This window comes from Squalius cephalus (genome assembly GCF_949319135.1).
Source record: "Squalius cephalus genome assembly, chromosome: 15".
In the NCBI taxonomy this organism is placed as follows: Eukaryota; Metazoa; Chordata; class Actinopteri; order Cypriniformes; family Leuciscidae; genus Squalius; species Squalius cephalus.
Window position 1 is genome coordinate 12016711 of NC_137136.1, and position 26897 is coordinate 12043607.

Genomic DNA, 26897 nt, shown 5'->3' on the forward strand with positions numbered 1-26897 from the left:
ACTTAAAAAAATGCATCTCAAGGCCTTTTTTCCAATCTGTTTTGTCTGCATCTTGCTTTTTTTGAAAGCAAGATCACGTCCTGTGTGAACAGCCCCTAAAATGGCAAGCCTTTTGGCACCTTTCAGCAAATTATATAGGACTACTTAATTAGGTAAACATTAAATCATAATTTAATGTTCACAAATCAGACTGATAGATCTATTAATATTGATTAGTCACCTTACACTACCATTCAATTTAAAAAAAAATAAAAAAATTCATACTTTGATTTAGCAAGGACGCATTTAATTTATCAAAAATAACAGTTAAGACATTTATAAATGTTACACATTTCTATTTCAAATAAATGCTGTTCTTTTGAACTTTCTATTAATTAATTTTTTTTGGAAAAAATGTGTCATGGTTTTCAAAACAATAAAATAATAATTAAGCAGCACAACAGTTTTCAACTGTGACAATAATAAGAAATGATTCTTAAGCACTAAATCAGCATTAATGTTTTCTGAAGGATCATGTGACACTGGAGACTGGAGTAATGGCTGCTGAAAACTCAGCTTTGCAATTACAGGAATAAATTACTTTTTAAAAAATAGTAATATAGATAATTTGGAATAATATTTCACAATTTTACTGTTTTTACTGTACTTTTGATATCAACACTTCTGAGATCAACTATTACCCACACATTTGAACGGTAGTGCACAATGCACATCACCTAATTTATATATGCATTTTACATTTATGCGTTTGGCAGAGGCTTTTGTCCAAAACTACTTACAGTAGGCTACACTGAATTAAAGGTATATGTTTTATAAGTTCTTGCTTGCACATATGGCCAAATAGGCAGCAAAAGCTTTAGTTTTGGGCATTGATTTCCTCATTGTTATGGGTTTTATCAAATTCCTGGAGTTTGCACTAACCCAATCTTTCTCGCTTTGGCATTTATGTGCAGAAAAAAAGACAAACTCATCACTGCATGACGCATAAAAGGCCTCCAAGATCACAAAGGTAAGACTATATTCTTGTTTGGAAAAAGACCTCATTCTGTTGGAGGTCTGCACATTTGCATGCTTCACCAGCAAATATTTGTGAATAAACATTTCTGCCTTGGATGCGCAGACCACCTAGGGAGAGTGTTTAGAGAACAGCAAAAGTGACAAGAACTCTTACATTTTTTGAAAGAACAAGCACTGATCCAAAACAACACTTATGTTTTTTATTTATTTTGTAATGCCTGTCTTACATCACACAATCTTCATAGGGGAGTAAGGATCAGATTTGTTCACATTCAGTACAATAACATACCCCATGTTCACAATGCGAGGTGTTAAAACCATTTACAGTACACACATAAACCAAAAGTGTAATAAAAACACCAGGTTGACCTTAACGTGAGCGTACGGCCCTGCGAGTGCCCGTCACGGAATAATATTGTTACAGCGTTGCGGCAACGCTATCAGGTTGCCAAAACATTACTGAGACGTTGGAGGAAAGCCTTATGATAGTGATAGGCCTCCCTGGCAGAGACAAGCACAGTGTATCAGTTTCCACCCAGCTAATAATAATAATCAGCCACCACTGAAATAATGAATCTATTTACGCCGCCTGTCTTACACACGCCCACAGGGAGGGTGTAATCACGAGATGCGAGATGAAAGATATCAACCACCGTGTTTCATCTTTCCTCTTTCCCCTGGCATGACAAAAGGCTCAAATGATCGTGGGTGTGAAAAGCTAAGATAAAAAAGGGCGCCGCACCTCCTGAAGCTTCATAAATAATCAGCTGACACTCTTTTACTACGATGATACCACTTACCCTCAGCTGAGAGCTGCTTTAAAAGCTTCTTTGCCCTGAATCTGCTCGTAAATTAGGGAACGTTCATGTTTGAGGCTCCCGTGGCCTGAGGCTGCCCCTGGTTTACATCATTACAGACCTGCGTTTGAGGGAATATGAACCTTCTCCGTTCCCATCAAGGGTATCATGGTTCTGTATTTCTCGTAGATGGGTCAATGACATGACACACTTTTTTTCCCCTAGTCATTAATTTATTCAAAAGTACATTAAAAATGCATATTCCCTTTTAACATATAATTTGGCTTTGTAGAGGTGAGACAAGACTGGTTCAGTGTGAATCCCCAGAAATGTAATGATTCTTATGAATTAATAATTCATAATGTGTACAAAAATTACTTTGCACCTCGAAAAATATGTTTAAAAAGAGGTCGATGCTGAAGAGAAAAATATACTTGATGGTTACACCACATGACAATTTTTGAGTTGTTAAATTGAAAATTGTCTTAAAAAAATACTGTTTTCAAGATCAAATTAAACCAACATTTATAAGAAATTGGCACACATTATAAGTAGATTTTTCCTTTTATTTACTCTTTATTGTCATTATACCATTAAATGCCCATCAGTGCTATTTAGGCATCATTTATATACTATTATAGTTATATAATGGCTTTTACTTTTATATTTTACTTTTACTTTAATTTTTAATACTTTGTTTATGTGCTTTTGATATTTTTATTATTTTTATTTCTAAATAATTTCAGTTTTAGTTTTTAGTACTTCAACTTGAAATTATTTCAGTTAATTGCATGCCAAGGTAATTTCAAAATGTTTAGTTAAAGTTTTTCATCTAATATTTATATTTTATTTTATTTCAGCTTTATTTCAATTAACAAAAATGTTTTTAAATAACATTTGTTTTAGTCGATGATAACAAAATGACATATGACAGTAACAGGAAAAACTTTGCAGACAAGTCACAGGAAAACATGTAAAATTGAGTAAAGACATCTTTTGTGCAGGTGTGTGAACACCTGGGATCCATCCCACAATCAACATCTACTTCCTTGATCTTGCCTCAGATCTCCAGAGCTAATGGCTCTCACTTCCTGGCAACTTGATAGACTGAAAGGAGGAGAAATGAAACCAGGCTTAGTGCTACAATAAATGTAGCATGTTATAAAAAGAAGTTATGTAGGTCTGATAAACATCTTTTAAATGGAGAAACTATGTTGCTTATAATGAAAGTTGACATATCTATGCATCTTTTTTCTTTGATTTGGCAAGCATATGCTAAATTTCACATTCAATTTCATCTAAATACAGGACGGGCTGTTTGCACACGCCAGGAAGGATCACCAACAGTGTTTCGAAGGCCTCATCGTTCACCCAAGTAACGTCAACAATAGGGGTTCTGCAGCCTGACTACAAGTGTGTTTACTGTCTCTGGGGAGACGTGAGCTTTAGTTAGAATAACTCGCCTTCTGGTAAGCATTAAAGATGAGGTAGGACCGAGTCCTTCACTGTACAGAGGGAAATATTATTCCAACTCAGATGATATATAAATACTTATGTTGTCTAGGGCGGGGGTTGTTATTACTTCCTTTCTGTGCTCAGTTTCTAAAACATCATGGGAGCAACAAGCAACACGAGAGTAAATGGGCAGTTTGGACTAAGGTGGAGGGCATGATGTCATCAGTGACCCCAGGGCTAAATGTCCAGAAGTGATTCAATCCAGAAGCTGGGAAAATGAAGTAAGACCTCTCCCTCTACTTACAAAGTCAGAGCTGGCTTTGGTTGAAATCTAATGTGGTATTTTGTACAGAACCATAAGGAATCCTCTGACACGTTGCAGTTGAAATTCTAAGCAGGAATTTAATTTGTGCAAAGTGTTTTGTTACTGATGAAGTGGCCTGTGGTTACATACCAAAACTGTGAGCAAAACAGTCCTTGAAGTTGAAGATAGTAGTACAGATATTCAGTCATTTTGTGTGTGTGTGTATATATATATATATAGTTATTTAAATAACTTCAGTCTTACATGATCAGAGCCAACTCTGATGTTTCTGGTCTCTGGCCTTATAATATTAATAATCTTTGCTTCTAGCCATGTTATTGTAGCAAATTCAATAACATACTAACTAACAGCCCTTTTTCATGTTGCTGATTGCACAGTGATAGTGAATACTCTGAGATGACATGCAGCTTTGTCGCCAGCAGCGTTGATAACCTCACTCGGTTGCAGCGTCTTGCATTGTCATCACTTCCAGTAGTACAGACATACTGTCAGGCCTGCAATACTATGAGGAAAATAACTGTTTTAGTGACCATAGGCCAGCTCTTAAATATTTCGAAGCAGCTATCTTGTCGCCTTCTGGTCCTATCTGTATCTGAAGGATACGGCGGTCCTTCTCAGAACAGTCTGTGAGATTCTTGGGGAATGACAAGGCCACAAAGGCATGTTTGTCTAACTTCAGAGAGGCCAGACTGAAAGGGAGCAAGGCTGCAGGGCCATGGGTGGCGTGTTCACGCAGACCCCCTGTCCCACTGCAGTTTCAGAGACAACAACACTAATCCTCTGACCAAACTCCTATCACGCTCCACTTCACATTAAACAGGCCGGCAATGCCTCCCGCTGGGAAACTGACCCGGGCCCTTCCTGTTCCTGGGGTCCAGCCAGAGCTCGGCCTGTCAAACGTCTGCCTGGGCAACAGGAGGCAATGGCTACTTGCCACCTCACCGTGACTATTATATAACACCCTAAATTCAATAACTCACTGACTTTTATTTCGTAAGATATAGTTGACAGAATAAAAAATTCTGTCAATGGAATAACATATCATGCATTCCATTGCACAAATGGATCCTGTTCAGAGGCTGCCTTGATTGGCCACATCATTTTGGGCTTGTGATGAATGTAATGAATGCAGTGTTGTGCCAGTTCATACTTAAAAAGAACTAGCTCAAAGTTCAGTTCACACAGATGATAATGAACTAGTTCACGTTCATAGTTCATTTTTTTTTTTTAAATGAACTAAGTTCACATATCTAAAAATGAACTAGTTCACGTTCATTTGTTAAATTCTTTTTAAGATAGGTCACTATTTTACTCAATAGAACCTCTTGGGTTGGAGGTAACGGAACAAAAAAAAAAAAAAAAAAAAAAAAAATTACACTGCCTACGTAGCTTCTCTGCAGGGACAGCATGCTGAGTGGGTGCTAGATCATTGACGGGGAGCTGCGCAAAACTTGGTCACTAAATATTTAATATTCAGTTATGTTAAAGATCACAATTAAAGTTTTAATTTTATTAAATTGAACAAGCGCAACATTCAGCATTCAATCAAATAGGCCTATTCTAAAAGATGTAGGCTATTATTAATAATAATGTTATTTCAACACAATATCTCGTTATTTCGAAATAATGTGTGCGTGCATCTGTAGGCCTAAATCCGGTGACGCGTGTATTGATTTTTATTAATAAACAAGTGTTTTCTCTAAAAGTGTCGACTCGGCTGCAAAGATGAAGTTGACGATCGCCATCTCCGTGTGAACGTGCTTATAGAGAGAAATGCACATAAATAAGCCTAATGGATTACATAATCAGAGAGTAGCCTTTTTCTTTTTTCGTTTTGAATTATTTCGTTTAAAGACATTTCAAGCTTTGTGTATTTGATGTATTTGTCATGTCTGTGTGAGGCATACACTGAGTTTCGTTAAGTTAGGATGTGCTCTAGTTCACGTGCAATGGAAGTGCACGCGCGGGTGCCTCCGTTATATTTGTTTCGTCGGCCTATTCATTAAATACAGGCAATTGGTTGATGAAAAATTGATTAAAATTAAGATACAATTTATACAAAACGAAATTCACTTTAAAGAAAGGCTTTCTATAACAACTTCAACTTCAACGGTCAAAATCATGTCTGACCCGCTCCATGTCTCATATTGCGCATCCTATCTTACTCGGTCGTGCTGTTCACTTTTCATAAATCAACATAAATGGAAAAAAAATAACATTATAATATTTTAACAAATATGAAACGCGCTTTTTTTAATGGCTACAACAGTATAGTAGGCCTACATAGCCTACTCTCTATTTGTACAAATTTCTGCACATTAATTTAATTCTGAATTTTGCACACACAAGTTGAAAGGCATTTGTTCAAATCAAGTTCACGGATAATTGTGCGTGCATTTATTAGCCTAATCATTATGATACTAAAATCCTAACAAATAGGCTATGCTATGTACAAAAAATCAGATGAGCCCATAATATGAACGGTTAAGCATTTTCCTCCCATAGAAAACCATTAGGCTATAAGAACGCTTAATGTGGCTTAATGCAGATTACAATGTCCCCTTATTATGTCGAAATAACGAGATATCGATACTAGGCTTTGTCCACCGTGGTCTCCTTTTTGATCAGCGGAAACGATTTTTGCTTGTTTGGGATCTGACTGTGAAGCGTATTGGAAAAAATTAAGCAAACTTTCCTGTCTTTTTGACATTTTTCCCCTGAGTGAAACGATCGAGGCTAACAGCAATCTCAACTCGTACAACAAGTGCGCAAGTCATGTGTCACAAACATTGAACACTACACATACAGTAATTTTTTTTTCTTTTTTCATTTAGGCAATTCATTTGAGTGACACAGGAGGTGCCGGATCCAATTTCGGAGGTGACGGAACATGTTCCGGCTCAAATTAAGCCCTGGTAAAACCTGACTTTTCAAATGAGCGTGAACGTGAACTGCGCGTGCTGCTCATTCCTGCCAGAGTGAGCGCCGCTCTCGTTCACGTTCATTGTATGAAAAGTGATTCGTTCAGTTCAGCGTTCGGCGAAAATATGAACGCGTTCAGTGAACGTCGTTCATTGAACGCGTTCATGCACAACACTGAATGAATGTAATAATCTCTCTGTTTGATATGAGAAAAGAGAAAAATTTACTGTTTATGTAATATGTAGCTTTTCTAATATTTAAAGGTAAAGTATTTGGTTTCTGCGACACTAGTTGCACCTAGTGGAATTACAAAAATAAAGCATATTTTGTAAATGCCCCATTCGCACGTCGCACCTCCTCCAGCTCAAACATCTCAAATACAGATCTTAAGGATGCTTTTGAATGTACGTCTCAACAGGTAAAAGTAGGCATCTTTGAATAAAAATGCCAACCAATTAGGAATACTTTTAGCTGTGTTATGTATCATGAGCAAGGAATTGAGTAGGCTAGCAAGAGCGTCTCACTTATAATAAACCAATCCAACGTATTTGCACAGGGCACATTTCTTGACATGACACACCACAACTGTTTGAGACAGTCTACACTGGATTCATCAAAGTAAACAATATAAACTGGAACATTTTTCTTTCTGAACTGGTGCATGATAATGCTTTATAGTAATGTAGGTGGGATTGGGTGGTCAAAAAATACAGCCGGGTCCCGCGGACCTGCTATTTACTGCGTAACAAGAAAGGAGTCAACAAATTAAGTTCACTAAGTCGATCAGTAACATTATTTTCCTCCATAGCAATCTGTAGAAGGCTATGCCAAGTCATTCATTATTTCATTATTCTTTAGGTAAATACGCATCATAAAATACAATGCCTAGAAATCCCCCCCAAAAAGTATCAGTACACTTTCTTCATTGAGTTGAATATCTTCGGACCGGTACTCTGTTTGTCAGATGACAGTCACAATGACAGTTGACTGATGTGAGTGTGATAACTTCTTGTTACGACAAACACAACAGATATATTCACCTCAGAGAAGATAAATGGATTGTATTTTGTGTTGCGTTTTGTTAATATTGATTTCTCTTTCTGTTTTCAGGGCGAGTCGTATTAGTGAACTATATTTTTAGGCTCCACTAGATGTTTTGTTTTAACAGTTGATAGAGTTTTAGAAGTCTAATAATGTTTGTCATGTGTGCTGCTAGCATTACTTAATCTTATGGTCGGTTTCTACAAGCAGAACATTTGTGGGTGCCGGGGGGAGTGGACACAAACATTGCGGGTACGGGCGGGAGTGGAACACACACGTTGCGGGAGCTGCTCAGACATTCTGCGGGAGCATGATTAAGAAAACAGTCCCGCGCAGGGCTCTAGTATGATTCACTTTGACCTCTTTTATCTTTGAAGGTCTAAATGCAGCGAAATTGTGCTTACACTTCTGTAACCAAAGCTGAATTTCTATTCCCATGTAATGGGTCATGGTCCCACAGTGCCTAAACACCCTTTGGCTCTGCCTGCTATGGTAGCCACGCCCCAAACTCTTGCTATAGATCTGACAGATCTGAGTGGACCGCTCTCAATGTTTAGATGGTGCCTGGGGGAGTTCAATGGGTTCAAGATAAACCCATGAATGGCATACTACTACTACATAGTAACAATAAAATGGGTTAAGAGAATGTATATTAACATTAAACATATTACATACTTCACCTTTAAGGGAAAAACAGAGTAAGGGAGGGTGAGTAGGATTGCTTTATAAATTAAACTGGCGAGTGAAAATGTAGCATATGGATTTACAGACAGCAGCACACTGAGATCAGGCTGCCGTTGGAGCAGCTCCAGGCACAGTGATAGCTCTAGATTTGATTTACAGTCAGCAGAAAACACAACACCAGTAGATACTACAGTATATCATCTGAGGCAAAGGAGGCCAATGGCAACATAGTATATACATATATATATATATGTATATATACTATAAATACTGTACATGTGCTAGATTATTTAGTTAAGGTTCAGTTTGTTACAATTGCACACTTTTGGTAGTTTAAATCAATTCGTCAACTATAATCTTATTTTCATTGACTACATTATGCTAGCCTGGTAATACCAGACTCTGCTACTTCACTTTGCTTCGTAGAGAGAGTCTGGAATAGCATAATAGAGAAGTGTTTTCTCTCTCGCGGGGGGGCGCTTGTCTGAAGTTTAAAATCATTGGTTACCCGTAAGCCAATCACATAACGTTTGGTTATGGCGTGTGTTATGCGCATGCTCAGCCACATCTAACTTCCACTGTAAACACATGTATGATGCAAAAACTAAACCATCGAGCGAAATACCGGAGTGAACATGGCTGTGAACGACTTTTGCAGATTATGTGAAGTAAATCTACGCAAGTACGCATCCACCACGGTACAATCAGCGTCTACGTCACGGCTCTCAGCCCGCCCTCTGTTCGTTGATTGGCCCGGCTGTTTTCAGGCCGGTGGAAAACTGAAAGATACGCTGCTATCTCAGACTGACTACAGGAGCGAAATGAAATTAGCGGAAGTAGGAAGTCTGACGTAGTCAGGCTAACATTATGCTAGACTAAATTTAAATTAATATGACAATGAAATATTATGTAAAACTTAAAGGACATTTTTGTTTGTTATATTTAAGTGCAGGAGTAATTTTTTTTTTATTGGTGAAATGTGTTGCTTATGAAGTATGAAGGGTGGACTGGGATGAAGAGAAAAAGGAGGTTAGTATGGTTTGAGTTGTATCAGATCATGGAAATCAAGAAAAACCAGAGAAAGACCTGGTGAATGAAATATTATGTAAAACTTAAAGGACATTTTTGTTATAGATTTTTTATATTTAAGTGCAGGAGTAATTTTTTTTATTGGTGAAATGTGTTGCACAAACCAAAATACTCGTCTTAGAAGGTATTCTTAAGTTTCTTAGACCAAACATATTTTGTCCAAAAAAAAATAAGTGTTTTTATATCATAACAAATACACAGTGTTAGTTTTTAAGTACAGGTTCTACAGTAAAATGACAAGGGCACACTTTTACACTGACTCCATACTGGATTTCAGAGATCAGACATCCATGCTGAAATGAATAGCTGACAGGTTCCAGGGACAAAATGGGATGCTGTGTGACAAACAAAACATTTATGGTTCTGTTGTAAAGCCACAGTATCAACATGAAAAAGCTGCGGTGAAGATTATGTAAATGTGCACTTGGTATTGCCTTTTAGGATTGGCTCCAGTCACATCAGATAAGGCAAAAAACAGCAGAGAGAGCGAGGGAAGAGAGGGAGAAAGAGCCTTATCGGAGGAAGCAGGGAGGCAATTGGCGATGAAGATGAGATAACATTCAAAAACAAATCCAAATGTTTGTGCTTGCTCATTGACACATTATCTCCATTAAAGTACTTGGTGCACGACAGACAGATGAGATATACAAATTTCTCTCTATACTTACATTAGGTATTTTTTATACATAAAGTAGCTGTCTTCACACATCTGCTGTCATGTGCTGATGTTCTAGAACAGTGGATTTCAAACACCCCAAAACTCTGAAGGAAACTACCAAATTCCATAAAATTATTACTTACCATTTTAAGCTTACATTACATACCTACACTAACTTATATTACATACCAGCTTGAAATAATACATTTAGTGACTAGATACTAACTATAGCTAACTGGTGCTTGCCCAATCAGAAGTCAATGGTTTTGCTATGCAGTTGCTAAGGCGTTCTGAGTCCTTTTTGCGCATTGCTTGCTGCTTATTGTTTGTGGTTGCTTATCATCCATCCACCATGCAAAATGTATAGATACATAAACTGCTGACCTAAAGGTTTGCCAGACTGCGGTTTTGTTTTTGATTAATTGAAATTAATTAGATTTACTAGCTACTTTTAGCTAATGAACCCAAATGAGCCAAATGTTCACTAGTTAAAAAGTTTGTTAGGTTGTCTCTATCTCTACTCAACTGTTTATTGTTATTCAATGAAATTAAAAAATGCTCAAGAATATTACAAAAATAATTATATAAATAAACAAAAAAATAGATGCGAGTAAAGAATATTTATATAGTTGATTTCCATCCAATTTTAATTTTATTTTCAAAATAATAATTTATTTATTAAATATGAAATATTTATGAAAAATGAAATATATTTATGAAAAGCATATATATATATATATATATATATATATATATATATATATATATATATATATATATATATATATATATATATATATATATATATATATATATATATATATATATATATAACAATTATTGTAACCTGCAGACCAATGCTTGAGATTCCCTGCTCTAGAATATGCATGCCTCTTGGTAATGGCTGTGCTTGTGAAATTGGGCCTTTGTTGTTTACTCTGGAGCAGATGATTTGACAGTGTTAGTAAATGATCTTTTCGACTGCCGCCACAGAGTTGAAATCCTACCCAATTTCTCTAGTGTGACCGTGATAACAGTTAACATACATACTGGCCAGACACTCAACATCGCAACCGCAAAGGACTCAGTCTCGCTTACACAGTGAATCCATCTTCTGTTACAGGCCCAGCCATGTGGAACAGACGTCACTGACCACAGTTATCCTTCAGAATGACCATCATCAGCAAATAATCCAAACCGAGACAGCTTTGCAAAACAACAAGGTTTGACGTAAACCAGACAATGACCAGCATAAACAAGTTCTCTTTCTTTCTAACCCTTTTTTATCTACCAAATGTACTATTTACCCCAGCAAAAGATTAAATCACTACTTGCATCATTGACGCAAGGAGTCAGATACTCTTGGCTGACCGATCAGTACTGGGTCTGTTTGCTCATTTTGAAGCCTCTTCTATTTTAGTACATGTTAGATGTGAGACAGGAACAAGCCAGAAGAACAGACACAGACCATGCATAACATGTCATTTCCAATGAGCCCTTTAAACACAGCCTTATGCCGCACGAGGATGGCACAGTCAGGTTCACCTCGTAAACATCAATGAACATTAATGAGCACCTGCTTAGGGAGCTAACATTAACAAGGATGTCATTTTCCAAGCTTTTAAGCAGACGAGAGGTGTGAATATATAAACTCTGAAAATCACCCTCACAAACCACAAGCCCTTCCAGAGGTATATGGATGTGTCTGTAAGCCATCATCCAAGGCTAACGCTAGCTCCCCTCACAACAGTAATGGCCTTATATGAACCTTTTTGGCATTTTCACTATAGTTGTTTGACCTTTTACACTTGATCTGTGCCAAGACTAAAGGCTAGCTAAAGGCTAGCGCAGCAGTCATTAAAGAGGACACGCAGAGCTACACAGTCAATTAGCAAGCCCTAAAGCCATTGTCAGCAGTGCTAGCTAAAGTCACTGTGCTTTAGCAAAGGCACTGAGGAGGAAGAAATCTTCTATTTCACAGAAACTTTACTCTAAATTGCAGCTCTGTATGAAAAAGAAAATAAGCCATAGTGGAAAAAAATTTAAAATAAAAATAAGATGAGGCACAATAAAACAAATATGATGATGCTAACTTTACGTTCAATCTGCAGCTATAGCTACTAAGCTAACAAGTGCTTGCCCAATGCCCATACAAAAGTCACTGCCACAATGCTAGGTTTCTGTGGTGGTTTACGTGGTTTTGCTATGCAGTTGCTAAGGCGTTCTGAGTGGGGTTTTTTTGCGCATTGCTAGGTGGTTTGTTTGTATTTGCTTATAGTGGTTGAATTTGAAATTTATTTATTTTTTGCTTGGTTTATCATCCATCGTGCAAAATACATAAACTACCGTTCAAAAGTCAGTAAGATTTGTTTTTGTAAGAAATTAATACTTCAAATCAAAAGTGACTGTTAAGACACTTATGTTACAAAAATCTATAAAAAAAGCTGTTCTTTCTATTTATATAAAAGTATAACGGTTTCCACAAAAAATTAAGCAGCACAACATGTTTCATAGGCACCAAATCAGCATTTGAAATGTATTCAAATAGAAAACAGTTATTTTAAATTGTAATAATATTTCTGTTTTTACTGTATTTAATCAAATAAACGATGAGTGTTAAGTGGTAGCATAGCACATTGACAGAATCATATTTATATACCATGAAATATATTACTTCAGAGAATGCTATATGAAATTATGGTCAACAAACAAACAAAAAACATGGTGACACTTCTTTCTTATAGTGTTTGCATTTATATTGCATCTGCATTTCAGGTGTGCTTCTCCTCAAGCTACTGCGCCAAGTAAAGGTGAAAATAGAGGTGGATTTATTCATCATCTTTATTTATATCCATGTAGATGGTTAAAAAAGGTCTCGCCTACATATTTCTTCCTGTGTAGAGAGAGACAGAGGAAAAAAACTCCCATACATTACAGTTTAACATCTGCTTTCTATTGACAGAAGTATGCAGTTGACTCCAGAGTGCCAAAGTAGGTTTGGAGAGTCATTGCCCGAAGAATGCAGGAAGGGCTGTCTTTTCTTCACTTTTTGTGGTATTTGCCGGTAAGTGCTTCAGAGGCAAGAAGAATACAAAGATAGAAACTGACAGTATGAAGGGTGGACTGGGATGGAAGAGAAAAAGGAACTTTGTATGGTTTGAGTTGTATCAGGTCATGTAAATCAAGACAAACCAGAGAAAGACCTGGTGAATGAAATGTTCACAGCTTTGCTGCATTAAAAAAAGGTGAGGATAATGCAAAATGAGAGCGGTGGAGAGTCAGAACAAGAAGTATTCTTTTAACCGGGGTAAAGACGACTGAGGTTTGGTCATTGTTGGGGGAGGGTGTTCACAGGATAATGTAAGACAGTAAGAAAGAGGCAGTGAGTATATTATTGCTCCAAGAACAAACAAAAACAATTGTAATCCCATGAGCCCGCTCGCTTTTCTGTTTCCCAGTGACTTCGCAGAGTAGAATTTTTGACCAAACATGGTCATTGGCGTCACTGTCCTCCATGTGTCATCAAACGTCTGTAACTGAATGCTCCTTTGCTTTTATGTCTGAGAACTGTAACCTAAAGTCACATACTGTCAGGTGAATATCAACACATGCTCCTTTTAAGGGATGATGCAAGAGAGGAGAGGCAGAATAGGGAAAGAAAAGAGGAAATGAAAAGCAAAAGGAAACAAAAGGGAATGGAAAGGAAAATAAAATGAATGCAAATGGAAAATGAAATTTGGAAAGAGGAAAGCAGAGGGGGAAATAAGAGGAAAGCAAATGGGCAAGGAAATGGAAAAGTCAAGGAAACAAGAACGCAAAGGGAAAAGGAAATGGGAAAAGAAAAGGAAAATGTGTAAAGTAAAGGAAAAAGCAAACAGGAAAGTAAAAGTAAAGCAAATTGGAAAGAAAGAGGAAAAGGAGAATATAAAACAGAAAGGAAAAAAGAAAGCAAAGGGGAAAGGGGAAAAGGAAATAGGAAAGGAAAAAGGAAAAGGAAAGCAAATTCCAAAGCAAATGAAAAAGGAAAGGGGAAAGGGGAAAGTAAAGGGAAAAGCAAACAGGAAAGTAAAATTAAAGCAAATTGGAAAGAAAAAGGAAAATGTAAAACAGAATGAAAGAAGAAAGCAAAGGGGGGAAAGGAAATATAGGAAAGGAAAAGGAAAGCAAATTGCAAAGCAAATGGAAAAGGAAAAGGGATAGTAAAGGGAAAATAAAACAGGAAAGTAAACTGGAAGGAAAGAGGAAACTAACGGGGAAAGGAAAGAGGAAAAGATAAGTAAAGGGGGAAGAAAAAGGATAATTGGTGATGAATGGATTGACTGACAAAACTCAAATAGCAATATAAGTAACTCTTTCTCATTGAAGCTCTAATACACTTGAGTTGAGTAGGACCAACGGTGAGCTGATCACTCATCAGATGTGAAGTGTGGACACTGGATGCCTGAGTGCTGCCCGTCCCGCTCTGTATATTCTAGAACAACCCTACGATTAGAGCAGAGTGCTGCAGCGGCTTGGCAATGCTACACGTCAGATGTCTGGACTCGTTCTTCCCAATGCCGGGTAGAAAATAAAGACACAGAAAGGTGGTCTGGCAAACACAAGGGGCATTTGTAAAGCATTTCCTTAGGATAAGGGTGGGCTCCTGAATTTCACTGGTGGTTTTTCAACAGGCTGTAGCAGAGAGCTTTTTGACCTCTGGAACACTTGTCTTGATCAGATGTCTTTTGATGTTGTTGATGGAAACTGCTCTTGAGCACACTGCTCCATCCTCAACATGACAAATTATTTACAATGGTTAGAATAATCGCTGGTGAGGTAGATTGAGCGTAACATTCAAATTTGCCTTTCCAAACCCACTTCATAGGAATGCCCAATGACAGCACTGACTGAGACGTTGTTCATTGACCAGACAACAGTATAACTGAAGAGCCTGAACTCATCCGCTCAGTTACCAAAACTTTAAAGTAAATCTTTGTCGTTTTCACTCTTTTGCGCCGCTTTTCCACCCCAAACTTTGGACAGAAATATCTGAGAACCCAAGTCAAGTTGATGTGCTCTGACCTGTTTAATGTTATGAAAACAATGAGAACAGTGGGAACATAGTTGCGATAAGTTGAGTCAAGTTGTGATTTTCCTTCATGTGCAATAACATGGCAGGTCGTGAGGGGGTTCAAGGCCTTTCCTATTTGCTTTCTTTGTTTGTACTTCTCTCTGCTAGTCACAACTGATATTCGTTGGCATCACAATGTGGCCTGTTAGGTCTAGTCTCCAAGGTTTTTGGTACTATCTCCTACATTCTTTCTCAAGCTTAAAGTGTTGTAGTTTGTTTTATATACTTTCCACGCAAAAGGGTAAAACATGCAGTAAACATAATATTAATAAAAGTAAAAGTATTTTAACGGGACTTTTTTTCATTATAGGTTAATTATGTTAAATCATTTATCACCATAGTGTACAATATTAGTGGGAAGTGCCTTTTATCTTTGGTCCAAAATGGGAATTTTGCACAGCCCTAATTTTGCCACTGAAGTATTGTGACTCCAACAAATGACATTTGACATCATGTGAAGTTCTCAGAAATTAAATTAGGTCATGGAGTGGTTAAAGCTCTCCTTTTGTTGAATGGTTTTCCACTCTGACCTTTATTTCTAGATTTCTGTACATACTATTAATACTAGATTTGCTTAACAATGTTTCCATTCGTGGCAAGCACGGAAGGAACATCTTTCTTATAGTGCTTGTTTTGCACATCACAGCAGAGTATAAGAATGCATTCACATAACGCATGAAAGGGTGGGTTTAAACCTGGCTTACACCATAACCACGGCACCGCATGAGCATAACGGTAATTTGGGTCAAAAATGGTAGCTAGGTGGTCTTTGTCTCACTTTGTTCTTTAATGAAAAGTTACTAATTCAGCGAGGTCAGACTTACCAGAATGAGAGCACCAGTGGTTTCCAGGTCAGTCCAGGCATCTGCAAGCAATTAACCCTCAAAAACACAAATTTGGTGCCGCTATGACCGTCCTATGAAAATAATGCAGTGTGTCTTCACTCTTCACTAGTATTTTATAGGTGTATTTCACACAAAAAATGTAATTGTCAATATTTATTCACCCTAATGTTGTTCTAAACTTGTATGACTTTCTTTTGAGCAAAATATTAGATATTTCAAAGAATCTTCATTCATGTCTTTTTTTATCCAACAACAGTTCATAGTGATGGCTGTAAAGCTCCAAAAAACACTATACAAGTAGTACCCGACTTATGCGCTATATTCCAAGGCTTCTGAAGCCATACAATAGATTTGTGCGAGAAACAGACTGAAATTTAAGCCATAATTCACTTTCAATTTTTTTAGATTGTTGAGCTGAACTCAAGAAGATCTGTCCAATTTGTCAATTAATTTGTGAACCGGATAAAAAGATGCATGTAAAGAACCGACCGAAATGGGTTAATTCATCACTCACTGAATTGGTTCTTGTGGTTCTTGTACTTAATTGGGGAACTTGAGAGATGAAACCATGCTGATGGCCTGGGTCTGTGTTGGTGTAGTGAGTTTGAGGTGTAATTAAACTCGAGGTTCTGTGGGGTGCGGACTGGACTAATTCCACTCCTAGAGCTTCCCCCGTCCGATTTTAGGGGAAAATCGGGTCCATCGGAGACGTCCAATAGATTTCTTAGGCGCGCCAAAAGAACACCACAGACACAGTGTAATCAGCATGGGAAAATCTCAAGAGTAAAACTGGGAGTTGTGAAAAATATGATACACCGGTGTTTTGCCAGATGAGAAGTTTATCTATGCATCATCTTTTTACTCTTTTAATTCATTTTATAACTGTATCATATATCTCTTTTAACTTCTTTTATTACCGTTTTAATTTTCCTTGCTTTTATTTTATGATTATTTTAATTCCTTTCAGTAAAGGAAATATTTTTCCTTAAATATTTATTTTTCTATAAATATCTTTTAAACTTTTTGTGCTACAGAAGAAAGTATGCCATACAGTTTGGAACAACATGAGGGTGAGTAAATGATGACAGAATTACTACTATTGTTTATGGAAGGCAATACTTTTGAAATTTGTATTTAGTTTAGTTTTAGCCTTGTATAAAATAAAGACTGGCAGTGCAGCAGGAAACAGACAGATTTTCTCTCTTTGTCCCTGGCGAAGGTAAGCTGATAGAAAGGAAAAAAACTAATAATGCCATAACATGTGAAGGGATCCTGCTAAGTACAGTAGGAAGCGTCCAAGATGATTTAGCATCAGAAGTCATTCCAGGATACTATCCTTTTATTTTTCTACCATCTTGTTTATGGTTCTTCTCCATGGCAACATGTAAACAGTGCCCTGGCTCCACAGAGCAATAAAATAACCATCCGTGATATCTACCTTCATCATGCGAGTAGTACTATGGGCACATGGGTTTTCTTTCCTGTGTTGGCATATTTACTATTGAAACAGGATGTTTGGTTAAACGTATTGTAACAGTTTGGTTCCAGAAGTAAAAATACCATTCATTTTCTCCATAGGGAAATTGATTTTTATCAGTAACTTATAAACATTTAAAGACAGAGCTACCTTGAGCTCAGAGGTGTTTAATCAATAGTATATGGTTCTGTTGAAGCCATCAGCCCTTATTTACTAACTATAACTTGATTATATGTGGTCTCGCTTCATTTGCATCAAACTACCTCTATATTTGTATACACATACTGGTCAAAAGTTTTTGGGTCTGTAAGATTTTTTAAATATTTTTTAAAGAAGACTGACTGCAAATTTCATTTAATTCCTGTGACGCAAAGCTGAATTTTCAGCAGCCATTACTGAAGTCTTCAGTGTCACATGATCCTTCAGAAATCAGTCTAATATGCTGCTTTGATCAAGAAAGATTACTTATTATTATTTATGTGGGAAAGGGTTATGCTGCTTAACATTTTTGTGATTGTTTAATGAATAGAAAGTTCAAAAGAACAGCATTTATTTGAAATAGAAATCTTTTGTAACTATGTAAAAGTCTTTTGGTCACTTTTGATCAATTTAACTCATCCTTGCTGAAAAAGTATTTATTTCTTTTCTTTTTTAAATTACTGACTCCAAACTTTTAAACATTGGTGTATGTCTAATATTGTTTCTATACTTATGATCAAAAACTTTAAATCAGTTATTTTTCCATTGTTTTTGATTGTCGCTCGCAATGCATCATGGGACTGTAGAACATTCCCTCAGCAAAGACATTAAGTACACAGTGTTGCACCTTTTTTTTTCTCCAAATAAGAACATTTTGTAATTATATTTTAAAATTCCTTATGGAAAAAAATATATTAATAGAAATAAAAGAAAAAATAAGTGCAAATATCAAAAAGTGTTGGGTTTTTTCAGCCATAAAGGCCTGATGTCTATTGTCTTTTGTCCTGCTGTTGGCAATACAACATAAACTAGAGTGGCTTTCTGTTGTTAAGTGACCTAAAGCTCAGCTGCATTGTGGGGGTCTTCCTTTAGGTCAGCTGATCCTAAAACCAATCTATAAGACATCTGAACTTCTATAAGTCCCAGTAAAACTGTGCTTATAACAGTGTAATGCAGCCCTTTTTTTCCATTGTATATCAACTGAAAGTCTCAGTTTTCTCAGGGGGCGTCTTCCTACAGCCCTTGATTCAGATATCTGCCCACAGCATCTGACAGCTAGACAAACAAACACAATTTGTCAGTAACAAAAACAGAAGGCAAGACAGAGACAAGGGAGAATGATAATGGCGATGTTCGCACACCAAAACTAAAATAAACGCAGCAGAAGATCTAGAAACAATGGGGTAGTTGTTCAGGAGGGGCCGACACTACGAGCAGCTGCATACACACATCTTTTCTCTTACTCAGTTGGTGGTTGCTTTCCACAGCGTACAACCACAACCCCACACTGGCCCGCTCCTAATCCAACAGACTAGATAAGATTATATAATGCTATAAAGTTTGGAAATGAGCTACACAAGACTGTCAGGACTAATTCCCAATGGTGGATAAGAGAAAAACTATTCCTTTGCGCTCTGGAATACTTGATTCTGATTCTCAGTAGTGGAATTCTGCAGTTTATTTTATGACTTCTAAACTGACCATTATCCCTGATTTACTATTATTTATCATAACTATTAATATTTTTCATACTTTATAATTATTGTATCACTCTTTGCAGCTTTGTGGCTGTCTTTGCACACTGTCTAGGCTATCTATAATCCATCCGGGATCAGGAAAGGTTCTCCAGCCGTGACTCGAACTCAGGTCTCCCGAAGCACATGTTGGCACACTTGCCCACGAGGCTATCTTGGTGTGATATATTTGAGCAAAAAAGTATAGGCTCATTATTCAAAATACTACAAATTGCATACTTTTTTCTTCAATAACAAAATGTACATTATTTGACAAATAAAACTTAGCTATACTTTGTACAAAACACTATTGTATCCTATAATGTATTTTGAAAGTATACTTTCAATGCATTGTTACAAGGATCATTACCTAAAATATATTTTTAATAAAGTGCAAATAACCAGAATTTTCACTTCAAGTATATTTTTCTAAAATATATTTTTAGAAAATATACTAAAGTACAATTATTTTGAAGTGTGTCAAAAGTTGTATTGTGAAAATAGGTAAAAGCATGATGCTAATATAGCCTACTTTTAATTTAAAGATACATTTTTTTGTTAGTATATTTGCAATGTACTATTGAAAAAGGGAATATATTTAAAATACAATAAAGTATACTTTTTTTCACTAGGGTTGGCTTGACTACGTTTTCAAACAGCTAATAATGTGTTGCTAATGTTTCACAAACCATGTTGCCGTTCGCCATCTCAGAGTCAGACATCAGCATCCTTAGAAATAATGATAGGAAAAGCCAAGTTTGTGATGATAGGAAAGAGGGGCGGTTTCAAACCGCATTTGTGAGACTGTCTTTGGTACACTGATGTTTTTACGAAGAAAATACTCAGCAATGGTGTTGATTGAAGAATTTGCACATGGTTTGTCTTAAAGCAATTTAAAAACATACATAGACATATAAACAATATTAAAAACTTGATTTTCAACACAAGGGTCTTTAAAAACACTAATTAAACAGTTAAATGTAATATTTAACCAATCTCAAAATGAATATCCATTTTTCATACTTTACTGTACATAATTGTGACACACCTAAATTCACTTGTGGAATTTAAGATGAATGATATTATAGAATTTGAATATAAACCTTTTTTGGTTATTGGTCATAAGATGAAATATCGGCCAGACTTTACAGACTTTATCCCTACCAAATTCAGTAGTAATAAGTAGCCAGTTAATATTGCAGAATATTAAAATGCTAATCATTTATTCTGCATGATGTTAAACTGTGCTCACATAAAAATGAAAGTATCACACATATATTTGGCTTACATACAAGCAAAGAATTAGTCAGATTGTTTTAACTCACTGCAGAAAAAGAATGCTCCTAAATATAGACTTGCATGTACATCTGCAGACACACACTTTTTTTTTCCTGTGGAAGGATCTAAGAAAAACAACCGCCACTGGTGGCTGGATTGGGCTTAAACATGTCTCCCTTGGTTCTCTTTTATGACTCTCCAAGGACTCATCTAGACCACCTCCCTTCTTTTCCCCATCCTCTCTTTCTTTCCTGCCACGTTTTTCTGTAACCTTCAAGATAAATGTCACATGCAGAAAAGCAAACCCAGAAAAAAACTTTAGCACATGGCTAGACGTATGCCTATAAATTGCCATAAAATGGGGAAGCATATACTTTGCATGCAAACGGCTGTGGGTGTTGGCGACCTCCAGGGGTCTTTTTTTCCCCATTTCCATTCACAGGGAACTGGGCTCCAGGCACCAGAAAGCAGAGCACTGGCCACGCTGCAGGAATGATCTCACTTCAAAGGTGACCATAAATCAAACAGTTGTGCCCCCGCCATCCGCTCCACCATCCCCCAAAATCCCTTCTGTCATTCTCAAAACGAGGGGGCTGGTAGAGAGGCATTACCTCATAGACTCTGGGTTCAGGCTTCTGCACTCATTGGCTGCCTGTAAGGGCCGTGACCGTCGTTTAATTTGCTGGTTCCTTGATTATCAAACTACTCAATTCAGTTACAATAAAAACTAATGCTAAAATGTGATATATGTGGCTGTGTCCGTTCATTGGCATCCTTGGTCTGAATCTCAGATGTACCGAAATCAGGTCAAGAGACAAAATAATGTCGCCGAGTCCCAAGGTGGGTAAGGCATTTGTGGGTAACCTCCTGTCGCTCTCTTCTGCAGTGCCCATGGTGCCTCTAGTTGCTGGATCAATGCTAGGTTAACTTGGCAAACGTTAAATAGTCACACTATAGTATTGATTGCATGTACTTTGTACGATGCATTAGCTATTCCTTAACTTTAGATGAACTAGGGCTAAAATTAGCACGATAATTAGCATAGCATACTTTAAAATGCCAATTCAGTGATAACCACACAGATATTCTATAGTGTGGCATCAATTTCTGCTGAGTTGTCATGTCATAAGTATGTTTTAGGCCATGAAGTAAGTACTGTAATACTCTACATTGATTGCTTATGCGATTTTAAGTCTGATGGGGCAAGTTGGAAAAAATAAATTTCTTTGACTTTGCAGAGGATAAGAAGGGCAATTCATCATGGTCTTATCTCACTGTGTCACGTGGGACTCTCTTTATCATGCATCCATGCAAAAACACCATTTGTCTTCAGTGCCTTGTTCGTTGCAAGTGATAAAATGTACGTTGTTTCTTGAGTGGAAAAAAAACGTATGCATGGATAGTATGGTGAATGCAGATAAGACGGTATAATTATGCAGATATCAAATCAGAAGGCCTCATCTAAGTGTCTATCAAACTTGGGCACCTCCCTCTAAAACCTCTCTTTCTATACGTCGCTTTCTGCCATGATGTTTCCAACCTCATTAAACCCCACAACCCTTTATAATCTCCATCTGTTCCACTTACTAAAACAAACCTGGTTGATTTACTTGACAAAGTGAGTTCCACTGTGCAGTTGTGCATTTTTTAGGCAAAGTGGAGCAACTCACCACAGATAAATGAATATGCAGACAGCCAAACAGACCCAAAGCCAGACGTAAAGACATCGGTCTTAGGTGGCGAGTGGCGCCAGGTTCTGCACATGGCTTTCTGAAAATCTCATCATAGATCATCCAAATATATAGATTTTGTCATGACAGCTGCATATTAATAGGAAAGACTGCAGTTTTTTGGGCTGAGCTAGCAGCCTAGTTCAAAGTCAAGGCATCTTGTTTTAATAGGATTGATTTATTCCTTCACATATAGCATAATGTACATTGTTAAATATCAGTACACATTCCCAATCTTCTCAGTTTTTTTTTTTTTTTTTTCTCTTTTCATAATCAAAAACAGTATACGATTATGAAAAAAGGCTTTTAAGATTAACATTCAGCACTTGGATATTTTCAGCGTGAGGCAATGGCTTTTAGTGTCAGCACTCCTGCACTTGAGTTTAGGCAATCTGGCTCTTGTTTTGTGTAATTATGCATTTCATCCATTTTCCTGCACTGGTTCGCTATCCCTCTTGTATATAAAAGAACGGCAACTTCATGCCATGGGGAGAAACACAATGTTATTGTTTCCATTGAAGAACCCCTCATTCCAATTCAGTCAATTTAATTCCTCTCTAACTCCTCCTAAGACCTACTATTTGGGAAAATTCATAATACAGGACAGCTTTAACTTCTTTTCTTGAGAGACATTATTAGTCATGTCATAAAGTTTATGTGGTTTACTGTATTGACTTGAATGTTCTGGAAAAATGCCAATTGTCTCTAGACAAGAGATGCAGAACTATTTAAATATGTTCCTACATTCTCTTAAAAATTTCCGAAGCTATAAGGGAACGTCTTTAATGCAATCAGTATGACAGGATGTGACAATGCAATAAAACTGGATTGTTCCCATTATAATCAACCCAGCTGTCAACACACAAGAGTCAAAACGATGCACACATGCAGTGTAGACAGCGCTATAGATTATAATGGGAGCGATCACGTTTTGACACCATTGGAACCTCTGTCAAAATATGACAATGGTTGAGAAGTGTGTTTAAAATGTAATTCATGGCTTGGTAGACTTCATGTGCTAAACGTCAACAGAAAACAAGTCATCGAAGCATTCAAAGCGGCTCTGTGTTTGTATCCTCAAGGTTTTGCTCAAGGCAGCTTTGTCAACAAGTGTCTTTGCTTTCCCACTCCTCTGCTCTTATCCAGGCCCTCTGCACTAAATCATCTTCATCTTTCTATCCACTATAGCCGACATCCTTTTATAGACACAACACGGACACTTTCTCCCATTTATGGGCTTCTGTGAAGTGCCGAGCCATGGTCAGCGAAAGACTTTTGAGGTGTTCCCTCAAAGAAGGCGACAGCTACCTCCGCTCTCCCTACTGCTCCATGGAACATTGCAAAAAAAATTAATCTCCTCAAAACCTCAAGGGTTGTCATGCTACCAAACCTGGTGGCTACCAATACCAATTTCTTAATTCTCTATACCAATTTCGATACCACAGCAGAAATAGGCTGTTGAATACTTGATTCTGAATGGTTGACGAACGTTTATATGTGCAAAGATTTTTTTGGAGTAGTCCTACCAATGCAACGTCATTGCCAATGTAGATATTTTGGAAAATGAAAGAAAGCCTTGGGACACACAAATCAGATCTGAACAATAATGAGTCAATCATTTAGATTAGATTCCAATCGGATACACAAATAGTTGGATTTGGACTGACAGTGTGAATGTAGTCTTTGTCCAGAATGTTCTCTTAAGACAAACTGAATGTGTTTACATTCATACCTAGAAATGCATTTGACCAGTCACACAAGCATCTGCATTGCACTACCAGATTTCTTCAAGATGCAAGTATCTTGCAGCTGTTTACTTTAGACGGAAACACTCTTGCACAGCTGTGCACCACATAAACATCTGTATAAATCGGAGTGTAAGGAGACTAAAAATTTCAGAAGCGATCCCAGTGAGCATTGGTTTTTTTTATGCATTCCACTGCAGTGTGCTCTGTAGGTCAGCAAGGGTGAGCCGGTTCATGGTGTTCCATAAAAGATTATGACAGCTTGTATGCTGTCGAAGTCAAGGTTTGTTTAGAAGCCCAAAAGCAACCGAAATTAGTCATTCATCCCCACATACAAACACAAAACAGATGCGCAAACACCGAATGGAAACACTTGAGTCAGATTTCCTCTCATCAGAAATGATGTCACAGCCATTTGCTCTCATCTCTTACAGATGTGGAGGCTAATTAAGCATTGGGAAGTGATCAGCACTTACAATCCTGACTTGGCACCCTATAATGTGCTTAAATGTGTCTGCTTACACATGTGGATTTGAACATGCGTTCGCATGGGGAGATTCCGAGCTTTATTAAGATTAGCCCTGTACAAAAACAGGAACTGCGGTGGGATATTGCACATGTAAGATGTAATGATTCATTTAGCATATTGATCCTTTTAAATGGCTTCTTGGATAATGAATGGCTCCTCTTGATGATTGCAGGCCCAGTAAAAAGCTAAACAGCTGGGCCGCTGACTCTGATTAGCAACCAGTGGTTTCAAATCTAAACATTTGTTTTAATTTTTTCCTACACTAGCATACTATTCTCTTCATGCTTCCATGCTGTTAGCACTATATATTTTACTGGATCACATTGACCCTACTAGACAAATTACAGCTCAAGTGCTGTTTGTAACTGAGCATGTGTGAGAGACATTGTGACAGTGAAAGCATTTTACAGTGCTATGTGGAGTAATTATTTTCCTTGTTTAATGGAACATACAGTAGTATACATCATGTCAAATTGAAAAATCAATTTATACTTTTTATGCTTGAAGCAGAAATCTAAATACATAACACTATACCTTCTTTAACTTTTTAATATAAGGTGTTTGTGTTGTACACTTTTTTTTACTGCAGCTCTCTCTGTGACCTCTGAATGTTCTTGTTGTTTTCTTCTTTCTTCATATATATAAAACTGATGTCACTGATAATGGTTCTCCGTGCAGAGTGCAAAGACCTTACTAATTTCATCAAGATGGAAAGGTGGCACAACGGACGGAACATTAAAAAAAAAAAGTTTCATTTACCAGCAAGAATGAATCAAGTCAAAATAATCAGCCTGCAGGACAGATGTTTGAACCGTAAGTTTCCAGCATGTGGTGAGTCACCAACCAATGTAGCAAAAACTCCCAGCTATGAAGATGATGAATTGTATCAAACCATGTATCTCATTATTTATAATGTGCCATTATTGCTCATATGCTTTTTATTAGTGTGTTGCATCGGCAATATATCATAATCTTTAAACAATGTTATACATTTTTAAAGATATCCTGTGTTTTATTTTGATTTTTTGATGAAATTATGGTTAATTATTTATTATTTTTGTGTTTTGTGTTTATTGAAGAAAAAAAAAAACGTTAAAAAAAATTAAGAAATTTTTTTATGCATACATTGTGATTTCTATTGCAGTGCACCATGGCTTTGGTTTTCCACCATCCCTCAACTACAGGTTTTATTTGCACTGGATACAGATTTTACAGGAAACTCTCTGCAGTTACACATATTTCACTCTCATTCTGATAGTATGTCACAGTAGGTTTGCCAGTTATAGCTTGGAGAGTGCCAACCAGACACGTTTTATGTGACTGTTACAAGTACAGACCAGTGTTTACATTCCAATGGGGGTATTCATTGTCAGGTTGAATGCATCTCTCTGAAAGATTTGGGAACATTTCCACTTGGGAGTTGGTGATATGTGTACGAGAAGAGGGGTGAAAACCCAACCCTGTGACAGGATAGCGTATGCCTCTCACAGCCCGCACCAGGTGACTGGATTCCTAGATCTGTACGGAGATTAGGTGCGTCAAAGGTGACTCAGGGACTGTGTCTGGGTGACAAAAGAGTGTGGATGGATAGATTGCACAGTAACATCTGCTAGTTGTGATACAGTTGGTTTAACAGACATAATAAGCATGGCCCATTAGAAAAACTGCAATTGCTTAATCCATGTAACCAACAGATGTTTACTGACGCAAGCCATGAATCCAGACACATGCCATGTGGCATTGCCTAATCACACTCCTAAGATCTGATTCAGCAAGTTTTGAATGACTGGTATGGATGAGAATTATAAGGACTTCCAGATTCCAGTACTGGTTCCATCAATGATTCTTTTAGGATCTTTCTGGTAAAAAAACATAATTTTCAAATGATGAGATAATTTAGGTAATAAATGTAAAACAATTATTAAAAATGATGTTTACAAAGACTTTGTGCAGTCTTTTTTTAGAAGCGTAGAAGTGAATTATAATAGAATTGAACAATTGGAATTAACTATATTAAATAGCAATACTAAGATAAAAATGTGGCAACATACTTCAGTCATTAAATTTCTTTTATGAAACACTTCACATTGTTGGTTACTGCACTGATTAAAGTCTCTCAAGCCTTAAAGGAATAGTTCACCCAAAAAAGAAAATATGCTGTTGTTTTACTCTTCCTCAGGCCGTCCAAGATGTAGGTGACTTTCTTTCTTCAACAGAACACTAAATATGATTTTAGATAAACCTATAGTCCTTGGTGATTCATAAAATGCAAGTCAATGGTTGCCATCACTTTAAGAGTCAAAAAATTTAAACAGGTAACACAAAATGAATACCCGTGGCTCCGGACCTATTTAAGGTCCTATGAAGCGGAATGATCATTCTTTGCAAGATATACTGAACATTATTTACATAATTATTACCAGGCAAACAAGAGTCTGGAACTCAAGCTTTCTATCGCATGATGATGTCTGTCCATCAGTGTT

General features: G+C 37.0%; 1 protein-coding gene across 1 annotated transcript in view; it reads right to left on the minus strand.

The window, feature by feature from the left end:
- Nucleotides 1-26897, minus strand: part of fhl3a (four and a half LIM domains 3a) — a 42504-nt gene that overhangs the window by 11367 nt on the left and 4240 nt on the right. The gene's annotated exons all lie outside the window — the stretch shown is intronic.